Raw genomic sequence first — 24,165 nt, 5'->3', positions numbered from 1 at the left:
ACTCAGCACCTGAGGTCCTTGATCCTCGGCTGTGGGATTGTCACAGCAGGGTTACAATGCCATCTCACCTGACGGTAACAGCAGGTGCATGCCTCACTATATGTCTGCTGGATTTAAAGATTTATTTATTTATTACTGATTATGAAGCTTCAGCAGAGAAGGGTCAGGAGCAGTACCGTGGCGTAGTCACTCATGAAAAACCCATGTGGATAAACATACGTGATTGCCTATTCAAGCGCTCAAAACAGCGTGGGAACTGTGATTTTAAAATGCAAGTAAAAGAAATCAGAGCTGAAAGAAGTACCATTTATGAGTTATTTGGCCTCTCTGCGGCTTTTTTCCCTTCAAGGAAGTGTTACATTATTGATTCAGCAAATACTATGCATTTTGTGAGCAACATTACACAAAGTTCCCATTACCAAGGGAAAATTAATATGATAACAAAATAATCATACATTTTGCCTTCTTACGGCATTGTTATGAAATGGCATGTGAATTTTGGTAATTAAATGTTGACTGTATTTTGACTTCTTGAATTGATTGTTTAAGATTAAGGCAAATATTTCTAATTTAAGCAGCCATATGTTCCTAATGTTCCATTGAAAAATCAAGTTTTGGACAATATTTCTAATATTAAGTGATATAGCTGAAAATCGCGGCATTGTAGCCATTGTTTGGCTCACAGAAAGAAATATGAACACATTTTTTATAAAACGGCTTCTTTTAAATTGTGGCATAACAGGAAAATGCTTTGAAATCCTTGCTGTTACTGTAATTTGTGCCTTTCTGGAAACATTTTAGTGTGTGTGTGTGTGTGTGTGTGTGTGTGTGTGTGTGTGTACATGCATGCATTTGTTAAGCTGGGCAGCCTTGCTCTCCTCCTTCCCCTCCCGTGGTCTCTCTGATCACTCACTCACCTTGCTCTCTCTGGTCACTCACTCACCTTGCTCTCTCTGGTCACTCACCTTGCTCTCTCTGGTCACTCACCTGGCTCTCTCTGGTCACTCGCCTGGCTCTCTCTGGTCACTCACTCACCTTGCTCTCTCTGGTCACTCACCTGGCTCTCTCTGGTCACTCACCTTGCTCTCTCTGGTCACTCACCTTGCTCTCTCTGGTCACTCACCTTGCTCTCTCTGGTCACTTACCCAGTCCTCTCGTGATAAGACTTCCGTCTGCATTTTGTTCATTTGGGTAAGTGATCCCTTACCTTTCTCACTAGTGCAGCACTGTGGAATCTGAAAGTCCTTGTCAACCTACTGAGGCTCCTGGAATTCCTACAGTGTTCACTCTTCTCTGAAATTAATAAGAGCCTGCACCATGTTGTGTGATGATTCATTTTGATTATCTTGTCATAGGCCACTCAGAAGTGCTTATGATCTCATTCAGATGAGCAAAGTTCCTCAAAGCTGGCTTCTTATTTCAGGACCATGGCTGATTGTCTTGTTTGTTAGTATTTTCATTTATAAAGCAATGATGCAGGTAGTTGAATATTTTTAGTAACTAATTCAGACAGCATACGATGAAAAGTAATTTTCTGTTCTACCTATACTTTCAATCTTTTTCCTAGAGGAAAACATATTTTTGTATATGTACTTATAGAAAGTATGTAGTCTGGTGATGCATATATAAAACATATGGTCTAATATAGATGGAATGGCATCATGCATATGTATGTTTTCCTTTAAAATGTCTTGACTAGAAGGATATATTTAACTTATTAAATATATACCATGTGGTATAGTTTATATACCATAACATTTGCCAATTGCAAGTATAGACGTCACTGAGTTCTTCAAACATGGTATCATTGTACAGGAGCACCATTCTTCCCAGAGCGCCCTTCATCCCGTGTCCCTCAGACCTGTTTGTCTCCCGTCTCCTCTCCCACCTTCAGCCTCGAGGAACCACTAATCTGCTTTTCTGAATCATTTTACCTTTCAAGAATATTTTATGACTAACGTCATATAGTATATAGTGTTTTATTTAACATCATGCTGTTGAGAATCACCTAACAGATACATATGTATGAAAAGTCTGTTTCTCTTATTGCCTTTATTGTTCAATGGTATGAACCTTTTATTAGTCACTTTGTACCCAAATACTGACCCTCAGTGGAAATGCCTTTCTCGAAAGTGCTTCATGGGTGGCAATACTCTCAGTGGGTGGTTATTTGAGTTGTTTTCATCTTTGGGCATTTATGAATAATATTTTTATGAATATTTGGATTCAACTGTCTGCTTATGCAGATGTTCTCTCTTTGGGGAGTAGATACCCAAAAATGGTATTGCTGGGTTAAAGAAAAAGAATATATTTAAACTGTTAATAAATTGTCTAGATGGCTTCCATAATGGCTGGCTTCTATAGTCCCTCAGCAAATACACCATAACAATGTCTGAAGCTCCCAGTTTTGGCCCATTGTTTCTCACCTTTGATTTAATAAGCCTTTAGTAAAGTCAACCTATTGAAAGTGTACTTCCTGACACTTTTTCATGGTTTTAACCCACATATCTCTGATCTTTTTACATGTTTTCATGTGTTTATTGGTATTCAAAACTTCTTTAGTAACATATATCATTAAATATTCTCCCAATTATACATTGGAATATTTATCATCTTTTCTTTCATGTGTTTTTATACTGAGAATTGAACCCAGGGCCTGATAAATGCTAGACAAGTCTCCGTCACAGCTATAGCAACACCCTATTTGCCCTCCTAAATTACAAAAGCTCATTGTATACACAAATTCTGAGTCAACAGATGACTTGCAAATACTTCCTTCAGATCTGTGGCTTATTTGTCCATTTTCTTGTTGGTGCCTTTGGGTCAGAAGCACAGAGGATTGTGGAATTGTGACTCGATAAAGTGTATTAGGTTCATCTTAACATGGCTCATTCTTTTGGTGTCATGTCTTTGCTTAACCTAAAGTCACAAAGTTTTCCCTATGTTTTCTTCTAGAAATTCTGAAGTTTAAGTGCTGGTATTTATGTCTAAGCCAGTTCAAAGTTAACTTTTATGTAGCATTATGAACTTAAATTCATTTTCATTTTTGCACATATGTATACACAATTGTTATAGCGCTATTTGCTGGGAAAACAACCTATTCTTTCTCGTTGAATAGCCTTGACACTTGTGATGAAAATGAAAAGGTGATGCAAAGATGTGTTTCCAAACCCTCTATTCAGTTCCCTTAGTCTGTATGTCTATTCTTATGTTAATGCAACACTTTCTAGATTACAGTAGCTTTGTGTTAAATCTTGAAATCAGTCTGAGTCCTCCAAATTTTTCTCCTTTATAAAATAGTTTTGGTTATTCTAGGTCCTTTGCATTTGCATATAAATAGAGATGTTAGAATTGTCCTTTTCAATATAAAGTTTTTATTAATTCTTAGAATTTCATATGCATCTGCAATGTATTTATCCCTTAGTCCTCTCTAATTTCTCCTAGGTCCACCCCACCTCCCCTGTTCATCCCAACCTTATGCCCCCTAACTTTTTTTTTTTTTTTGGCTTTTCGAGACAGGGTTTCTCTGTGTAGCTTTGCGCCTTTCGTGGAGCTCACTTGGTAGCCCAGGCTGGCCTCGAACTCACAGAGATCCACCTGACTCTGCCTCCCAAGTGCTTGGATTAAAGGTGTGCACCACCAATGCCCAGCTCATGCCCCCCAACTTTTAATGGCCCACCAATCCAATTTATATATGCCAGGGTGTAGTGCCATCCACTAGAGCATGGTTGACCTTGGGGGCCATACCCTTAAAGACAATTGACTCTTTCTCTCAAGAAGCCATCAGCTGTCATTAGTTCCCGAGTTAGGGGTGGAGGCTCCTGAGGCCCTAACCTTTCCTGTTAGAATGTTGAGTGGCGTGGTCTTGTACAGATCCTGTGTAGACAGCTACAGGTGCCATGAGTTCATGGGTTCAATTACCCTGTTATGTCCAAAAGAGACTGTTTTGCTTGGATCCTCTCCAACCTCCGGTTCTTAAAGTTTTTCCACCCTTTCTCTTGAAATGGTCCCTGAGCCTTGTGGAGAGGGAATGTGATGATGATTTTCCATTTGTGGTTCAGTACTCCACAGACAATAGCTTTGTACTTATTCTATTCAATAAACAACCTCCTGAGGTTATGGTATTACAGAACAACTTCTCAACTTCCGACTGAACTTTTCAACCTACAAATGTGATACAACTTCTTATTTGTTTAAATCTCCTTCAGTTTCTCTCAGCAAAGTCTTTAATGTACAAACCATGGACTTCTTATTTGTTTAAATCTCCTTCAGTTTCTCTCAGCAAAGTCTTTAATGTACAAACCATGGACCTCTTTTGTTGAGGTTCTTAGTATTTTTTATTATTTTAGATTTCTTCTATTTTATGTATGTGAGCATTTTGCTCTCATGTATGTCTGATACCTGGGGAGTCAGAAGAGGGTACCAGATCCCCTAGGACTAGTGATATGAACAGTTGTGATTTGTCATGTGGGTACTGAGAATTGAACCATAGTCTTCTGCAAGAGCAGCCAGTGCCCTTAACAAATGGCTTCTTAATGTCACTTTCAAATTACTTATGGCTAACATGTGTAAACATATCTGATTTTTGTTGTTCTGTAATATTTCCTATGTAATTTTATCATCCAGTAAACTTTCTCTTTCCTTTTCTCAATTGTAAGTCTCTGGTGTCTTTTCCTTCACTTACTTTTGTTTTCCTTCCTGTGTCTGAGACAAAACACCGATCAACAGCCACTCAGGGGAGGGCATGGTTCATCTCAGCTTACATATCTACATCAGAGTCCATCACGGAGAGAAACAACTTCTTCCCAAGAAGGATCTTGAAGGCCCACCTGTTACTCCTCCACCCAGCATTACTTTCAACAGAGGAACTCGCTTCACAACTGAAGCAGGAATCTTGGGAACTGTTGCTTGTTAGCTGCAAGGCAGGCCAGCTTATACTCAGCTAGCTTTAGTATAAAGCTCACGAGCACCTGCCTAGGGATGACACTGCCCACAGTTGGCTGGGCCCTCCTGCATCAATTAACTAACAACCAAAGTAACCCCCAGACATGTCCAGTGGCCTTTGGATGTATGATCTAGGCAATTCCTCAGTTGAGGCTCTCCTGCCAGATAATTCTAGGCAATTTCATGTTGCTGGTTAAAGCTAGCCAGGACTTCTTAACTAGATAAATTTTCAAATGTGATGCTAAACAGACGACATATCAGCAGATGTCCTTTTAGTTGTTGTTACCAGTTTTGGGGGGAATTCATTCAACTTGTACCATTTAGTACCATATTAGGTACAAGGTTTTTAGATACCCCTCATGAGGTTGAGAAAAATCCTATCTGTTCTTAGTTTGATGTGATTTTTAGTGATCAGTGGGTCCTTAGTATCCTCAAATATGTCTTCTGCCTGTATTGCAATGATTGTGTAGCTCCAGCACTTTATTTTGTTAATATGGTGAGTGATACAATGTGACTTAGATGCTGTCTCATTTTGTATTCCTGACACTGTATGTTCTTATATGTTGCTGGTTGTTGGCCTGTATTTTTGTTGGGAATGGACAGAGCATCTTCTGTCCATTTCTTGTGGTCTTTCTCTTTGATGTTAGGATAATAGTAACCTCATAAAAATGAGTTAAAAATGTATCCCACCCAATCTCCTATATTCTGAGGAGTTTGTATTTTCTCTTCCATAAGCGTTTGATAGAATTCACCAGTGAGGCACCTAAGCTGGACCTTTCTTAGATTCATTTTTAGTAGGTAACTCAATTTCTTTTCGTTACTTAGGTCTGTTCAAATTTTCTATCTCTTTACAAACTAGTTCTGATAATTTATGTGTCTTGGCATTTTTACCAATTAAGTAAGTATTTGAATGTGTTAGTATAATTTTGAAACAAATGTCACAGAATAGTTTTTAAGACTGGTTTTTGGGAAGATTGAGTCTGTTTTTCGGTTTTGTCTCAGTATCTTATACTGTGCTTCTTGCCATCTCATTTTTCAGCCCTGTGCTTGATTTACTCTCCCTTGATATCTTTTTGAGGTATGTCCTCAGACCAGTGACTCAATTTTTCTCTTTATAATAAAAGCATTTCAGCTATAAATTTACTCTGAACATTCCTTTAGCTGGACTCCATAAATTTTAAAATGCCATGTTTTCCCTTTTCACTCAGTTCAGGATGTTTTATTTTTCTTTGTAATTTCTATTAGAATTGTACCTTTTCTTTTTCAAACATTTTGAATGCTCTGGATTTTTTTGGTATTAATTTCTAATAATTCTGTTCAGGATAAGACTTTTATGTGGTTTCAGGCTTCTAACTGCACTGAGTTTTACAGAATGGCTTAGGTTCTCCCCTTTTTAAACTAAATTTACTTTGAAACATCCTATGTTAGCTGGGAAGTATTTCTCTTATGTTTCTTCATTTGTCAGACACCCTCTAATGGCTAGTGTGGCTTTCCATTTCTTCTGCATCTTTACCATCTGTCCCTGCACAGCCGTGTACAGCCATAATACATAAGCTACATAGTCATTCCTTTTTCCAATGCTACCATGTTAGATATTTTCATTTCTCTTTATTGTTTTACTTGTTAATGTATTTTGTAGTTATTTACTTATTTATTTGTGTATTTATTGACTTGTTTATTGGAGGGCATGCAGCTACCATGCATACCCGTGGGTGTCAGAGGGGGACTTCTGGGAGTCATCCCTGTTGGCAGCACGTGACTTTACCTGCTGATCCATCTAGCCAACCCTTGTTTTTCCTTCTTCTTTCTTGTTGTGGAGGACATCAAGGATAAAGTAATAAACTTTTCTCATATTGTTGGCATTCTGTTGGAAGAAGAAAAGTATAAAATAAATGATTGTGCCCTTTCATGACTATCACATAGACACCTAATTGTAGCTGGAGTTTTCCTGCCTGGCCCACAGTCAGGACAAATCTCTCTCACCCGCCAGTCCCACAGTCACTCAGACCCAACCAAGTAAACACAGAGACTTATATTGCTTACAAACTGTATGGCTGTGGCAGGCTTCTTGCTAACTGTTCTTATATCTTTTTGTTTTGTTTTGTTTTTTGAGACAGGGTTTCTCTGTGTACTGTTCTTATATCTTAAATTAACCCATTTCTATAAATCTATACCTTGCCACGTGGCTCGTGGCTTACCGGCATCTTCACATGCTGCTTGTCATGGTGGCGGCTGGCAGTGTCTCCCTCCACCTTACTCTTCTCTCAATTCTCCTCTCTGTTAGTCCCGCCTATACTTCCTGCCTGGCTACTGGCCAATCAGTGTTTTATTTATTGACCAATCAGAGCACATACAGACCATCCCATAGCACCTAATCTCCTCAAACTTTTTTCTTGAATATTCATTTTATAATGCATTTCCTCACAAATATATCTTATTTCTATATCTTTTTTTATTCTGTTCCCTAGGCTTTGGAAGTATGCATGCATACCACACACAAATAACAAATAACTTCACTGTCTGTTGTTTAAGGGGTTTTGGTGTTCTTTTGACTTTTTTTTCTCCCCTTCTGGGGTTTTTATTTTTGTATATAGCCCAGGCTGTCCCTACACAATCTTTTTCCTTCCTTAGCTTCTCAAGTGCTAGGATTATAGGTCTGTGCCATCAAGCTAAACACCTTCTTTTTTCTTGTTTACATACTTCTGATTTATCTTTACAGTCAGTAAAACAGATTGTTATTTCTTTAAAAACACTAGTAGTTTAGACCATGGAAAAAACTGTTTTATTCATGATTTTAATGGAAAGCTACATCTTATACTATTAAACATAATACTGGCTTTTCTTTTCAGAGTCATATTTACCACTTTCAGGATATACACACAATTCCTATTTCATTAAAAATGATTTTTGTGTTTTTGGTTTTTTGTGCTTGCCACCAAGCCTGACGTCCTGAGTTCATTAGCATCCAAGCATCTGCTTATTCCTTGAATAAACTATATTCAATCTAAATAGAGTATGTTTACCAAGTACCTGTAAATTCAATTTGTTTGCATATAAATTTGCATCAACATGTCCATGATAACCATCTGAGATTTCCTTTTCCTGAGCTTTTGCTGTCATACTTCGGCCGTGAGTGCAGCACTAGTTTGTCTGCTCTGTGAAGCAGGTGAACCTGCACTAAAGGTCCCAAGTCTTTGAAGATAAAATCTTTGAAATTACCCAGTTCTTTGTTTTTTGGCATGCTTTGATTTGGTTTTGTTTGATGGAAGAATTGCCACCTTTTACACCTGACTCTCTTTCTCTCACTATGATTTATCTTTTAGAGTTTCTGTTTTTCCTGAGCTCAGTTTTTAAAATATATGTTATCCTATAAATGTACCTGTTTTATTCACATGTCCAAGTGCATTTTGATAGAATCAGATCCAAGTGCTCTCTATTTTTGCCAAATTTACTTTATCTGAGTACTAATAGTATTCTCATCCATTATTAGTACTATTTTTAATTGGGTTTGCTAATCACTTTTCTACTTCAATGATTCAAAAAACTTACCAATTTCTTTATCAATAATTTTCCGGTGTTCAAAGGCTCACTACACTCTTTGCCTACATAGGCTGCTGTTTCGTGTCTGGAGTAAAGCAAAGCCAAGGTGATGGCTGGAGTCAGACTTTACCTGTAGTTCACCATTACCCAAGTTAAAGTGTAACTGAGCCCATTTAATTTGTGAACTTCTCATAAATTGAAATCAATAGGATTAGGAAAGTTTTCTTTCTGTCCCCAGGAAGTATCCCCAGAGGTTCTCAAAGACCGGTGTCTTCCTTTCTTAGTCTGGCAATACGGTAATGAGAGGTTATGAGGGTGTGAAATCATACATGTAAAGAATTATACATATACATATATATATATATATATATGATATTTTTCCTTTAATTTTTTAAACAAGGGGAGGGGCCCATGAGACACCCATAGTTGTAGAGATATTGGAAGTTGGTCAAAGGCATTTTTCTCTAAGGAGATGGCTCCTAATAGGTTTTCCATGCTCCAGAGGAGGATGGTCCTGTATCCATGCTCATGCAGGCAGAGCTGACTAGAATTAGTGGAATGTAAAGAAAAGGAAGACATAAAGTTGGAGGGGAAATGGGGGATCTCTGAGGTAGTTGAAGGGGAAATAAATATGGCCAAAATACATTGTTTGCATGTATGAAATAAATACATTTAATTTTTAATAAAAACATAGAAAAAAACCTTGTATCCCAGTTTGAAAATTGCATAGGAAATGCTAATTAATAATAATGATATAAGTATTGGTACTTTTAATAGTGGTAATACTTTTTTCCAGAAAAATTCTCATTTAGAAATAATTTCAAATTTACCAAAAAATGAAAGTATACTACTTACATTACTGTTAATACTTTGCTATAGTGATTTTAGTACATTTGTTTTTGTACCTGTGTGTGTCTCTGAACCATTTGAGCGTATATATGCTCGCTTATACTCAAATACTCTTGTATTTGTTTCATGCTGCTATTGTTGGGGAAACATTTGAGCAGCCAGTTAGTTCAAGCTAACAAGATTCTTTTATAGATGCACTTAGATTTTAAAAACTACCATTACTACAAATAACAAGACTTAAGAAATCAAAACAGATCTAAATACCACAATATGGATCTAATATTGGAATAGTTCAGAAACAGAGAAGCATAAAATGTATCCAGAAAGACCGTAAACAAGTAAAAATTGATATTCCATAATTACTATATGCAATTCAACTTCTTGCCTGGTATTTGTAGAAAAAACATATATAATGAAACAAACAATAGTAAATGTATACATTGTATATTGACCTCTGTACTAACTGAAAAATGGCTTAACATTTTAGCAACTAACACAGCGACACTCTGCTCATCAATCACCTGCTTCCCACAGCATGTGTTCTGGGTTGCTGATCTTCTAGGCAACATTCCTCCATGAAATATGGTAGCTCAGAAAACCAAACTTCTTTCTGGTGACCTCTTCACACACTAGGATTCTAATGTCCTTACGGGGTATTCCTTTGCCAGCTCATAGACCAAATGAAAACAAAAAAGTAAAGTGTCATAAAAAATAATAATAAGCATTAAGGGGCAGTACTAGAAGAAGAGTACCCATCCTTCCTCCATAATGCATTGTCAAGAACTTAGTTCTGGATCCAGTTAATCACATAAGACTGATCAGTACTTTATTCAGCCCTGGTGAGTACAGTTATTCCTGTGAACACCGTGAGGAATAAAGGTGTGGCGTCACATGTATAGTAGATATTTGCTCTCCTGTTATCTGTACCTTCACTGGAAAATCAGATGTGAGATCTCTGGGGAACTTCTTATTTCTTTGGGGTCTATTGTTTCAATAGTTGGGTAGTCAGATTGGGAAACATAACTGTCTCTTTAGAACATCTTCACTTTTGTCAGGCCTGTTACAATAGCTGTGTGAAAAAGGCCTTGGATTTCACTTGCAAGTGAAATGCAGAGCTGTGGAGGCAAAGAGATGATATGATACAGGCATGATCAGCTCTTACTGATATGAGTAAAGATGGAAATATAAAGGAGCTATTTGCCTTTCATAGCAATCCAATGAGAGCTCTGAAGATCCTGGAGAAGAATAGAAGAAATGAAGGCACTAGAAAACAGACTAGATCTTTCCTCAAAGGACAAGGACCAGTGTTTGCCAATACACTGAGTCCAGTGGCGGAGAGAAAGAATAATCAAGACAGCAGGAACTGTTGACCTTTGCAACTAGAACAGAATAGCCCTCCATTGCATAGTGAGTGTGTTAAATAGACACAGCTTTTGGCTGCTGGAAGAGAAATAAGATTCCTGTTTGGAACATGTCAAGCTTAAGGTGCCTTTCAGCTGTGTGAGAAGGTATGGCTGCCACGTAGAGGATAGATTAAGCTATAGACTGAATGGCCACATTCCAGAAATGAATGTAAATGAACAAGAAATATTCTGAGGGCTTAGAACTGAGTATCTCTAAGGTTTTAAATTTTGTATTTACTTGAATTTAGTTTTTAGTATTTAATTTGTTGTTTAAAAATTTCATGCATATGTACTGATCAAGCCCACTTTCAATTCTAACTCCTCCTTATCTCCTACCTCTATTCCCTCCCAATTTCATGTGATTTTTTTTTAATCTCACGGAGTCCACCTAGTGCTGCCAGTATGCACATGGGTGTAGGGTCATCTACTGGAGCATGAGCAGCCTCTCAGGGTCTGCATACCTGAAGACAACTGACCCTCCCCCTCCCATCAGCTACACATGGCAGTAGCTCCTCAGCTATGGTCGGGCTTCATGCCCACCCCTTTCTCCACGCTGGGCTTGGGCTGGCTTAACTTGAGCAGGTCTTGTGCATGCTTACAAGCACTGTGAGTTCATATGTACAGCACCTGTTATGGGCAGAAGACACTCTCTTTGCAGTCATCCACTGCCTCCTGCTCTTAAAATATTTCTGCCTTTTCTTCCACAATGATCCCTGAGTCTTGGGAGGAGTGGATATGATACAGATGTCCTATTTAAGCTGTCTATTCCACAGTCTCCTGTTCTCTCTGTGTTAATCACAATCTCTTGTGGAAGAATCTTCTCTGGTAAGAGTTGAGAAATGCACTACACTATGGATTTAAGGATAATCCTTTAAGAGTAGTTTAATACTATGTTCATTTAACATAAATACTAGGAATAATATCACCTCTAGAACCCATGACCTACCTACTTGCAAGCTCCTGAACCCATTGCTGGTGCCAAACATGAATTCTGTCTTGGGTAGTGAACTTTAAATCTAATCATAAAGTGGTAGGTTACTCATGTAACTAACATTCACGTCACTACTGTACCTGTGGGCCTGTCTTGTTAAGCCAGTCCTTAGTGTAGTTAGCAGAATTCACAACTAGGTAGGACTGATGATTTTCTTCCTCAATAGCATGCACAGCATCTTCCAACACCATAAAAGCTACCCAATAGGAACAAAGCTTCCAGGTGAGTACCAACTTGATTTCTCTATGTTCTCTGGCTTGATGATGTGGTATCTTCAATAATAGTCTTACTACCAGGATGTGGAGAGTAACCAAGAGCAATAGCAGTACCACTTAATGTTTGAGGGGCATCTCTGTGACTCCCACTGACCAACAACTCCAGTAGTCTGTGCCTGAGACTAGGAATGGCCTATGCCTGGGACTCAGCATTTTATTTGAAAGCCTACGGTGTCTGAATAACGTTCCTGGACCCCTGTTATCAGGTAATAACATTTGAACTCTTTTTGTGTATATATTTTTGGTAGCTTCTCTAGTGGTTGGTAGCCATGTGCCTTTCTAAAGGGTTTTATTGTTAGTTATCACATCCCATCCTCCATTTTCTGCCCTGCTCTCCAATCTCCCACCCCAGTTAAGGCTTTTTGCTTCATTATTCCCAGTTTCCCCTTCATACCACCTGTATTCTCTCTCCTACCTTAATCTTTCCTTCCTTGACTGGTTTCCTGACTTCTATGGGCACTCCAACTTAAACATACATATTTGAAGATACAAAGCTAACATTCATGTATGAGGAAAAACATACAACATATGTCTTTCTGGGTTTGGGTTTACCTCAAACATAATGATTATTTCCATCCATTTACCTGAAAATTGTATTTTACTTAACAACTGAATTTAAATATACCACATTTTCATCACCCATTCATCAGTTAGTAGACACCTAGGCTGTTTCCATAGCCTGTCTATTGTGCTAGCACAGCAATGAACAAGAATGAGCAGATGTCTCTGTAGTAGGATATAAAGTCCTTCAGGTACATGCCAAGTACCTGAAGGTATCTCAGGTCATATGTTAGATCTACTTTTAGCTTTGTGAGAATTATATACACTGATTTCCATAGTGACTTTGTCAGTTTACTTTTGTTTTGTTGAAATTAGCCATTCTGCCTGGAATAAGATGAAATCTCAAAGTAGTTTTAATTTACATTTCCCTGATGGTTAAGAAATGACCTTTTCCTTTAGTTTTTAATTTTTCTCAGTCATTTGTATTTCTTACTTTGAGAACTCTTTTCTCAGTTCTTCTATAGCTTATTTATTAATTGGATTGTTTGTTTTCTTGATATTTAGGGTTTTTTCAATTTTATATATTCTAGACACTAACCCTCTGTCAGATGTATAGCTGGTAGAGATTTTTTGTCTCATTCTGTAGGCTACCTCTTCACTTGAATGATAGTGCCCTTTGCTGTACAGTAGCTTTTAATTTCATGAGGTCCCATTTATCAGTTATTGGTCTTTATATCTGTATGGTCAAGATCCTGTTCAGAAAGTACTTTCCTGCACCAATAAGATCAAGCTATTCACTACTTTCTCCTGTAACAGATTTAGGTTATTAGGTCTTATGTTGAGGTCCTTGATCCATTTAGAGTTGAGTTTTGTGTGGAGTAAGAGATAAGGATCTTGTTCATTGCTTCTACAAGTAGTGATCCAGTTTGACAGCACCATTTGTTGAAGATGCTGTGTTCTCCAATTTGTATTGTTGTCCTCTTTGTCAAAAATCAGGTGGCTGTATAAATATGAACTTATATGTGGATCCACAATTCTATTTTATTGATTAATGTGTCTGTTTTATGCTGATTTTATTACTACAGACCTGTAGTATAACTTGAAATCCAGAATGGTGATGCCTCTAGCCATTTTTTAATGTTCAGGATTGTCTTGGTTACCTTGGATGTTCTGTGTTTCTATATGAATTGTAAGATTTTTTTTTTCAATCTGTGAAGAAGTATGTTGGAATTTTGATGGGGACTGTGTTTTATCTGTAAATGCTTTTGGTAGGATGGCCATTTCCCAAGGTTAATCCCTCCAGCCCAAGAGCATAGGAGGTTTTTCTGTTTTATACTATCTTCTTCAATTTCTTTCTTCAATGTCATAAAGTCTTCATTGTGCCAGTCTTCCATTTCATTCATTAGATTTCTGAGATGGGGGGAGAGATATTCTGAATGAGACTTGTATTAGTCAGGGTTCTCTAGAGTAACAGAACTTATAGAATGAATATATATATATGTATATATTCAGGATTTATTCAGAATTTATATAGGATTTATTAGAATTATATATATAACATATGTAATTTATACACACACACACACACACACACACACACACACACAGGATTTATTAGAATGATTTACAGGCTGCAGTCAAGCTAATCCAACAATGGATGACTGTAAATGGAAAGTCCAAGAATCCAGTACTTATCCTCAAGGCTGGATCTCTCAGTTGGTCTTCAGTATATGCTGGACTCCTGAAGAAGTAGACTCTAATGCCAGTGAATGGATGGATGTGCTGGCAAGGTGATGGCAAGCAAGCAAAGAGCAAAAGCTTCCTTCTTTCATGTCCTTATATAGACTTGTGGCAGAAGGGATGGCCCCGATTAAAGGTGTGTCTATCCACCTCAAGATCCAGATTAAAAGCCTATCTTTTCTCAAGAGATCTGGATTAAACATGTGTCTTCCTAACTCAAAGACCCAGATTAGAAGTGGATCTTCTATTTCAAATTAAGCAAAAAAAAAAACAAAAAAAAAAAACCCTCATTGACGTGCCCTCCAGTTTTGGTTCCAGATGTAGTCAAGTTGAAAACCAAGAATAGCCATCACAGGAGTGTTTCCTTGATTTTGTCCTTAGTATTGTTGGTATATAGGAAGGCTAGTAGTCACATGCGTGTGCAAGGGTGTGTGTGTTTTGCATCCTGATACTTTGCTGAATGTGTTTATCAGCTTGTAGTTTTCTGGTAGAATCTTTAGCATCTTCTATTTATAGAATCATCATGTGACCCCTTTATCTCCTTCACTCGTCTTTCAGCTCTAGCTAAGACTCACAGGAGTTAAGAGAATAAACATCATGTGGTTTCTTTCCTTACTGAATATATTTATAATTGTTAGTTTGAAATCACTGTCTTGTGTATCATCTTAGTTTCTTAGTATGAGTATTTGCCCTATGTTTGTTGAGTGAACATTTGTGTCACTTTTTTGCTATTATCTCAACATCAGGTTATAAGCCAGCTGGATGACATGTTGGTCAGTGTTGATGTGTGAATGAAATATCAAAAGTGGCCCAGCTCAGGTAAGCCTAGGTGCAGCTTCTGAGAACAGGAGCAAACTTGTAGTATTAAAATGTTCTTGCTGTAGATCCTTAGAAAGCTGTCGAAGGTTCCCACAGACCGTAGTTTCTGCTTGTGGTACTTAGGTCTCTCAATAGGCATGGATGTGTGCTACCTAAGGGAGATACAGGCACTTGAGTTCCTCAGACAGTAGGGGTGGGGTCACAGTGGGGTGGGGTCACAGTGGGGGTGAGGTCACAGTGGGGGGTGGAGTCACAGTGGGGGTGGAGTCACAGTGTGGGGTGGAGTCACAGCAGGGGTTAGAATTACAGCAAAGTTGGAGGACACTATCTGGGGGAGGTGTTTGTGATTCCAGGTCCTCAGGTGGTGATGGTGGAGTTTCTGTAGGGGTGAGGAGTCCCTCCCTAGAGGTGGTGGACAGGATATGTATTCTCAGCATCAGGAATGGGAGATGATACTTATGGAATTATCAGGATGCATGGTTGAAGAAATTAAAACTGATTTTTTTTTTTCATTTGGTTGACCCATGGAAAGAAGTCTCAAGTACTGTTATGGTCCCTCAGGAACAAAACCTCTTTCATGTTCAAATCTGTAATGTGTGTGTGTTTCATAGACTATGATTTTAAGAGATTATACTTCTCCCTTTATCATTATCCTGGACTACTTTGTTTTGTCCCCTTTGTCAATATGAGATCAAGTTCTTACAACCAAAAGAATTAATATTCCTGTCTAAGTCAGAAGCTATGCTGTGGTCAGTTCCTAATATCCCACGTTTGCTTCACTGAGGCCTTATGAGGTGGGAAATGAAATCCATGCTCATTGGGAAATCCTTGGGAACAAGTCATGAGGTTCAAGTAATATAAAAAAATTTATCTGAAATTTTTATGTAATCAAAAAAGTACCCTTCTCTATGCTTCCCTCCTATGAGTTAAATATTAGAATGAATGTGTCATTTTCTTTTACTTAAAAGTGTATTTGTTGGCCATTTCTTGGTATAAGTGAGAGAAATGGGCATTAGAAGTATTTTCAGATAGTAATTCCAACATATAAATAATAAATTACAACTGTAATTACCGATTCAGTCCTAACACTTTACTTCATTGGGTAGTTCAAGGCCATCTTAAATGAAGAAACTACAAGTGAAGATTTATATTCATCAAAGTCACCTAGATGAGTGGATTGCTCTAGAGGAGGTGTGCAGGAATGCCCATGCAGAGATGGCTGCCTTCAGAGAAGACCTAATTTATGACAGTAATTTCCCTAAAGAACAGTGCATTTACCTTATTGACCATGTTTCCCTTAGGGCTCTGTGTGCATGCTTTGAAAATTGTTATTGCTATGGCATTAGGAAGGGAAGGAGCCACAGCACAGTCTGGAAGATACATGTGTAACTCAGGCAGTGACGCAGAGTGAACTGGACAGAACTATTTTCTATCGATTTTCTTTTGCCTCAACTTTTATAGCAACCTTAGCAGAACTCAGCTCTCTTTGTTCATCTGCAAAGCCTTTGCCTAATTTGTCTTTCTTCTTCCTCTTTGTTCACTCCCACATGCCAGGTTTTGTTCTCAGGTGGGGATAGTGAAAAACTAAGTTCTCTCTGTGGACCTTACCTCTGGGGGTTAATAACACAGGAATCCTGCAAGTTAACCCACCAGTTATGCTATTTATGTGGCAATAAACCTTTTCATATGATTTCCTGAGAATGTCCACAGGCTTGCTGGGTCTGATAATGAGCCACTCAGCTCACTGGACTCAGAATCCCAAGGTTCCAGTATAATCCCTGCTACAGTGTCACTTGGAAAAACTGATCATGTCCCTCAAATGCTCTGAGCACCAGCTCCTAAAATTGAGGGTAGACAACATGTCATCTAAAACCTGAAGGTTTCTAACGATTTAAGGGCTTAATGATGCAACTCAAAAATTGGAAAAAACAAGAACAAACTAAATTCAAACCCAGTGGACAGCAAGAAATCATAAAAAATCAGAGCAGAAAGTAATGAAATCAAAACAAAGAAAATACAAAGAATCGATGAGTCTGGATTTCTGGATTATAAGCTTATTTAGTTTTAATTTACAGTCATTTCTTGTGGACCCCAGGAGAAAATGGCTGCAAAGTTTCACTCATGGTCTCTGTGTGAGCCATAAACCTGGGTCCTGACCTCTTCTAATCCTCGGTCCTAATTTCCCTGAGCTCAGAGTCTGGTTCACTCATCTCACGGGATGGCAGCAGCAGAATTGGGAACTTAAAAGGGAAAAGTTGGGCAGAACCAAAGGAGGCAGGAACGATTCACTCAATTCTGAAACTACAAGTCGATGATCAAATTCACTCACATACAATGTGTTTGGTCAGTTCATGTAAGGTGGTTTTTTAATAACATAATTATTTATTCTTTGGGAATTTCACATCATGCACCCCAATTCCTCTCATTTCCCAGCCCCCTCACTTCCACCCTTCACCCTTGCACCATTCCCCCCCAAAAAAAAAATTAAAAAAAAATGAAACCAAAACAACAAACAAACAAAGTCCCTCTTCACTCCTCAGCTGGTCTTTCCTCCTCTCCCACACTTCATCTGTCGTGGTGGCATTGGGAGCAGAGGTGTGTCACACAGTAAACCGTTTTGTCCAGGCATTTACTTGCAAATGCTCAGTGCTATGAGTCATTGGTCTGGTTCAAGGCCTCTGGCTTCTGGTACACCATCATCACTGGGCCCTCACCGAAACTCCTCTCAGATATCCCGTGGCCGTCCTGAGTCATGGAGATCATTCCACGGGACCAGTCCCTTCACGTGCTCCAGCAGGACTTAGATAGGGGTAGATGTTAAGGTGGACCAATCGAAGGCCCTGGACATGGGTCTGTGTGGCAGCTGAGCTGGTCACACCAGATAGCTGGGGCCACCCACCTCAGGTAATGGGCAGAGTCAGCTCTTCTATGCCCATGCCATCAGGGCCAGCGCCAGTTCTCCCGTGCCTGGACACTGGGGTCAGCTCCCCCATGAGGGTCAGGGACCAGCTCTCTTTCTTCGTGTCCAACGAGAGGCAGGGCCACCTTTCAAGTGCCACTTTTTGAGACAGGGTCTCACCATGTAACACTGGCAAGTTTGGAACTCACCAAGATCTACCTACCCCTGCCTCCCGAGTGCTGGGATTAAAGGTGTGTATCACAATGCTTGCATCAGTGTGAATTATTTTGGAGAGTTGAGGAGAGAGAGAGTCATAGTACCTGTTAATGAAGGCTTTAATAAAGTACTATAAAGTGAAATCTACAAATAACTAATATATAATAATTTTCTGAGTAAATCTCAAATTCTCCTAGACTTTTGAATCACTGGGCAGTAGTGGTGCACTCCTTTAATCCCAGCACTTGGGAAGCAGAGGCAGGTGGATCTCTGTGAGTTCAAGGCCAGCCTGGTCTACATAGCAAGTTCTAGGACATCCAGGGCTGTTACACAGAGAAACCCTGTCTCAAAAAACCAAAAATAGATAGATAGATAGATAGATAGATAGATAGATAGATAGATAGATAGATAGATAGATGATAAACAGACAGACAGATGGATAGATGATAGATGAAGACTTTTAAATCACAACAAAGATTACATACTTCTCTGCCAGGATAGTATAGTAGGCAATAGCTTGGAAATGATGCTAGTCATATCAAAACTGCAACCCACCTCTGGAGTGCTCATTGCTTATTTGTGAGAGCAGAAATTTAAGTTGACTGGTTGCATACAAGAGTTCAGATAGTATGCTCCAGAATTGTGCTATGAATACTCTGACTCATGGTGCATATGTGTAAGAGGCTTAGGTGTTAACTAAATAAATGAGGTCACCTACTACATTATCTTGCTGTAAAACACTATGAAGTGATGTTCACTTTTGCATATTGCAGAATACGAAACCACAGACTTTTAATGAATATAAATAAATCCTAGCAAGAATGAAAATGAAAATAATTGCAGTTATTATACTACATTACTAACAGTTATACTAATTGCTCTAAAATTTAAAGAAAATATATTTTGTCTCTCATCCTAATTAACATTATTTCACCATGTTGGTGCATTTATAGAGAATTTTGTAGTGCATTAGATAAATCAGTTTTACATTTCCAGGAGAGTGAGTTTTAATGAGCATTATAATGCATTTTAGTTCAAAAACAGTTTTATGTGACAGAATATCTTCTAATGCTAATTTGGAAAAGTTGTTCTGAAGTAACAGACTTAAAAATCTCAAATAAAATTCACTGAGGTAAGTATAAATGAATTGGTTTCAGTTAAATGGCTGTAAATTTTGGATGAATATATTACATTTTAGCTTTAGCTATACAGATTTTCATATGTTGAAAAAATATCCAAAATACATATACCAACAATTTAAGTGATTTGAATGGCTACTAAATCCCACTTTCTACTTGGCATGTAAATCTACATGCAGAAGGAAAACCTAAATACCATGAGTATATTTTTGACTATGAATATATGTTAAGTAAATGAACATCTGTGAAGGGAATCTGGTATGGTCTTCTCTTCTTCCTTGTATTTTAGAAACTAGCCCATCTCCTCTTCCACTCTGACTTCCAAAAATAGGACCTGTAGGTCCTGTATTCATACACTAATTTCACCTTGACCTGGAAGTCTCCATGCCCCATCACTCAGTATCCTGCTCCATTAGCATCCTGTTTACTAGAAACACTCCATAATACCCTTTCACCTTTTCTGCTTTGGACATCTTGCCTGTAGCCTATGTGCTGCCCGATTTCTCCCATTCTATAGGAAACTGTGCTTGATTCTGCATTGATCTTTAAATGATAGTTCTCTATTTTTGCTCATTCTCACCTTTCCTGAAAGGTCATCTATATATGTGTCTACATATCTCCACCTTATCCCATGAATCACTTAAGGTATTTATTCTTGGAGAAGCAGGTTTCACTTAACATCTGCACTTCCTTAGCTGCTCTGCACCTCCCAGCCTACTGCTGTTTCGTTTCTGTACCCATCTTATTGCTGAAATACTCTTCTCTGATGCTAACAGTGGCTTGCTGCTCATCAAATATTCCTCCGTCCTCCAGATTGCTTCACTTGTGTACACTATTCCTGTGTAGATGTTTTCCTCTTCTGCAATGAATCCTTTTCTTTGTCAATTCTTCAAGACTAAACAGTCACCACATTTGTTCCTTGTGCCTCTTGTACCACCATGCCTGGGTCACAGTGAGATCTTATCTATTTCTGATTTTGTTTCTACTCTCAGTAAACCTCTGTGTCCCTACATATCTTCTATAAGATAAAAACCAGACTCTTGTCTCACATCCAGATCCTTCATGGTCGAGTCCACACCAGTCTTTTCATCTCACTTATCACCATTTCTTCTTCAGTATTTGAATGCTTAATGCTCATTCAGATGATGTTTCAAAAACCGTGGATGTGCCAATACAGCGGTTGGTGAAATAATTTAAAATGTCCCGCCTCCATGGAACTTAAGTACTCACCACAGAGAACTGTTGCTTGGTAGCTCTGCTTCATTGCAGATTGCTTTGCTTACTTGAAATACCTCTTCCCTTCTGTTTTATGGGAAATTCCTGTGTATACTTGTGAATTTAGGTCAGATGTTGTTATTTCTTCCTAGCTGCTCTTGCAGATCCCACATATCTCCCAAGGAGTCCTATAAATACTCTGCATAAGTCTTCGAGTTAAACTTTAAGTGATATAATTGGTAAAACCACTGTCACCCATCAAAATTTGTCAGATTCCAAAAAAGGCATTGTACCCTAAGCACATTCCCTCATGGTAAGCTATCTCTGGTGGTTAGGAGTTTGCACAGTCACTGGTATGGTTATAAGGATAATGCATTGCTCCAGACAGCCTTGCTGACCCACCTTGTAAGACATGAGTCTAGTGTCCTTCAGCATATCACTATGCCGTTGACGTAATTATAATACAGTTCTAAAAATGAATACAAGTCCACAAGTGTGTTTTTTATTCTTAACATTTTCCATTAAATTGTCACCTTTTAGCAAAAAGATAACGGGCAATATTATATTACATCTACATCTGTACCTCTTAGTATTTCACAAATATTGCTTATTTTGCTGCTCTAAGAAAATCCTATTAAATTCATGTGTTTCCTTGAAACTTTTGTTCAAAGCTCACATTTTCTAGCAACAGATCTTTAAAATCTGTGAATTATTTTCCCTTCTTTTTATTCTGTGAATTATTTTCCCTTTTTATTCTATGTGGTTTTTCCCCCTTATTAACTATTTCCAATAATGTTCTTGAGGGATACATTTGTAACTATGGGGATCATTTTAGAATTATGGGGTGAGGACATAGGCCTGTGACAGAGCACTTGTCTGCCATGCAGAAGGCCCAAGGTTCAATCCTCAGTACGAAGTCAAGAAAAAAATGGTAACAATTCCCGAACTTCTAGACCCTAGTCAGTCAGCCCATCCCAGTTACTGCCATGTCACAGCCTAAAGACCCTTTGAAGCATTGCTTAGAGCCCAACAAGGGAGGAGAATTAAATTAGGGAAAAGAGAGCTTGTGGAACCTTCCAGAACAAAAGATTAGGAACTGTATCATTATAAATTAACACACTTGAGGAATTATTCAAAGCAATTGCCAATCACAGTGGGAATAGTTACCCTATTTCTTCAATAAGCTGTGGACTCAGAAATGTAGCATTATCTAGTAACACAAAACAGGAAAAATCTATTAATTATAGTTTATCTTCAAGACTGCAGGAATTTTGATACTTCATATTTACTATTCAGGCATTTTTCCTTTATTGGTTAATATAATAACATGATTCTTAAAGTATTGAGTACTCAGGGACCAGAAATGCTGAAATATTCGGTTTGAGGGGACAGGTTCACATACAAAAGGATCCCATCCAAAATGCCAGGAGGGAGCACCTGCAGGAGGGAGCACCTGCAGGAGGGAGCACTCTGAATCCTTCCCACAAGCCAGGACACATCTGCTCTTGGTGCCTCTTTTCTTCTGCTGCTGCCCAATCAGGCTGAAGCTTCCCAGTTAATCCAGCAGGCACTGTGCCTCTCAAGGTACAGTCTACTGAGCCCATTATATGGGCAGCCAGTCACTGCATTCCGCCTCAGATATGCAGAGTCATCTCCAGTCTTTAAATACTTCCTGTGTGATTCATATTTAAATTAAAATTTGCATATTCCAACATACAGCTTGTTCTGTTAATTGGCTGATCGAGGCTCAGTAATGGGATCTTACAAATGGATGGAGGGTATTGGCTCGATAGGGATCTCCCCTAGGCTTATAAGACTTGGGCAATCTCTGAACTGCAGAAGTCAATGAGACTTGGTTAAGGACCCTTTTGAGGTTTATGTCCTGAAAACCTGCCTAGCCGAGAAGGCACAGAAGCAAGAAGGCTTCTCAGACAGCTGGGAAGATGAAAGAAGCCACACTCTTGGTGCCTTCTCAGACTCCAAGGAGACAGGGTCTGACTGGCATCAGAAGACAAGAACAGGGTGCTCCCAGTGGTATTTTTTTTTTTTAGACAAATGAATTGTACAAGCCGCCCCTGTCAGTCTCTACAAGTACATTTTATACTCTTTCTTGAAGAACCTAGAATTTCAATGTATTCCTTCAGTAGCTTGAGAAATTACTATTTATAAACAAATATCAGACTGACAGAAAAATTCAAACTTTGGATCATATACATAATGTGAAAGTTGCTTATAAAAGCAATTACATATTTGCTAAAAACTAAAAAGGGAAATGGAGTTTTTTTGATATTATAATATAATCACATCTTTTCCCACTTCCCTTTTCTCCCTCCAAACCTTCCCATATACCTCTCCTTGCTCTCTTTTAAATTCATGGCTTTTCTTTTCACCAATTGTTGTTACATGCATATGTGTATATGTACATGGTTATCTATTCATAAATATAAGCTCTTAAGCTGTGTAATGTTAGTTGCATGTGTGTTTTCAGGGCTGACTGTTGGTGGTTCACCAATTAAAGGCTAGACTCACAACCAATCATCAAGAAAAGTTCTATAAATGTATGTCTCCTCCTTACAAAATGCTTAAACCATCTGATTTCTTACAAGAAGCTATGTCCCTAAAGGAAGTGAAAAGAAAGAGTGCTTGTCATTACTGCCCTTTAGAATAGTCTATGCCATAAAAAGAGCTGTTCTGTACGTGTAAGTAGACTTGAAATTGGTGTTGATATATCATAAGAGCAGCATTGTACTCTACTTCCCAAATGTCTGGAATCGCTTGAGTGTGATGACGACCGTGCTCTCCAGCTCAGGGAGAACTCATCTGCTCTAGCTCATCGGGCTGATGAGATTAACACAGCGTTTGCTCTAATTAGTTCCAGTGTCTTTCCCCTGAGCCATACTTGAAGATGCTCTTTAACTTGAGAAATTAATAAGGGCCAAAAAAAAAACAAAAAACCCTCAACAACAACAAAGAATGTGTTCATTGAAATATATGCCATTTATTTCAGTTATTCTAGGCACATTAAACACAAGCATGTTCAAATGATGGTTTTTCAACACCTGCTCACTAGTTTTGGAGGGATCAATTGACCACAAATGATTGGAAATCCTTGAAATCCATGTCTGCAGCCTAGGCTTCTGTCTGACTCCTTTTCCACCTCTGCCAGCCTCGGGGTGCTCTGTCTAATCAACCACAGTGGCCACGACCTCTGTTCCCCTCTGCCATTATTCCTCCTTATTGGTTATCTGGTTTATGGGTTGCCAAACAAACATTACTGTTTAAGGTAACAAAATCACATCCCTCCTGGCCATAGTGATCCAGAGCTGTTCAAGGCGGGCTCAGTGACCTGTAAGATCATGGGTGTCTCCTAACTTAACACAATGCTACACGGGAGCACTGGCTTTTGTGGGATGAGATTTGAATTACTTGTCCAGAATCTACAGAACCCAATCTTTAGTTCCTTCTTCAGCAAACAAACAAACAACAACAAGAAAAAAAAAATCCAAAACTATCTAAACCTGGTTTCATTCCATCTAAATGGTAAAGGGCAGCTGCCTGGTATAATTCTCAGGAGCATAGCACTGAGTTCACATCTTAGACCTCACTAAATCTGTGGAAGACTAACACATTCCTT

At 38.5% G+C, this 24,165-nt stretch overlaps 1 protein-coding gene across 1 annotated transcript in view; it reads left to right on the top strand.

The window, feature by feature from the left end:
• The window catches only part of Magi2 (membrane associated guanylate kinase, WW and PDZ domain containing 2), a 609,708-nt gene that overhangs the window by 358,614 nt on the left and 226,929 nt on the right, over window positions 1-24,165 (top strand). The gene's annotated exons all lie outside the window — the stretch shown is intronic.

Source organism: Peromyscus eremicus, chromosome 3, assembly GCF_949786415.1.
Source record: "Peromyscus eremicus chromosome 3, PerEre_H2_v1, whole genome shotgun sequence".
In the NCBI taxonomy this organism is placed as follows: domain Eukaryota; kingdom Metazoa; phylum Chordata; class Mammalia; order Rodentia; family Cricetidae; genus Peromyscus; species Peromyscus eremicus.
This window is presented reverse-complemented; position numbering and strand designations above follow the sequence as displayed.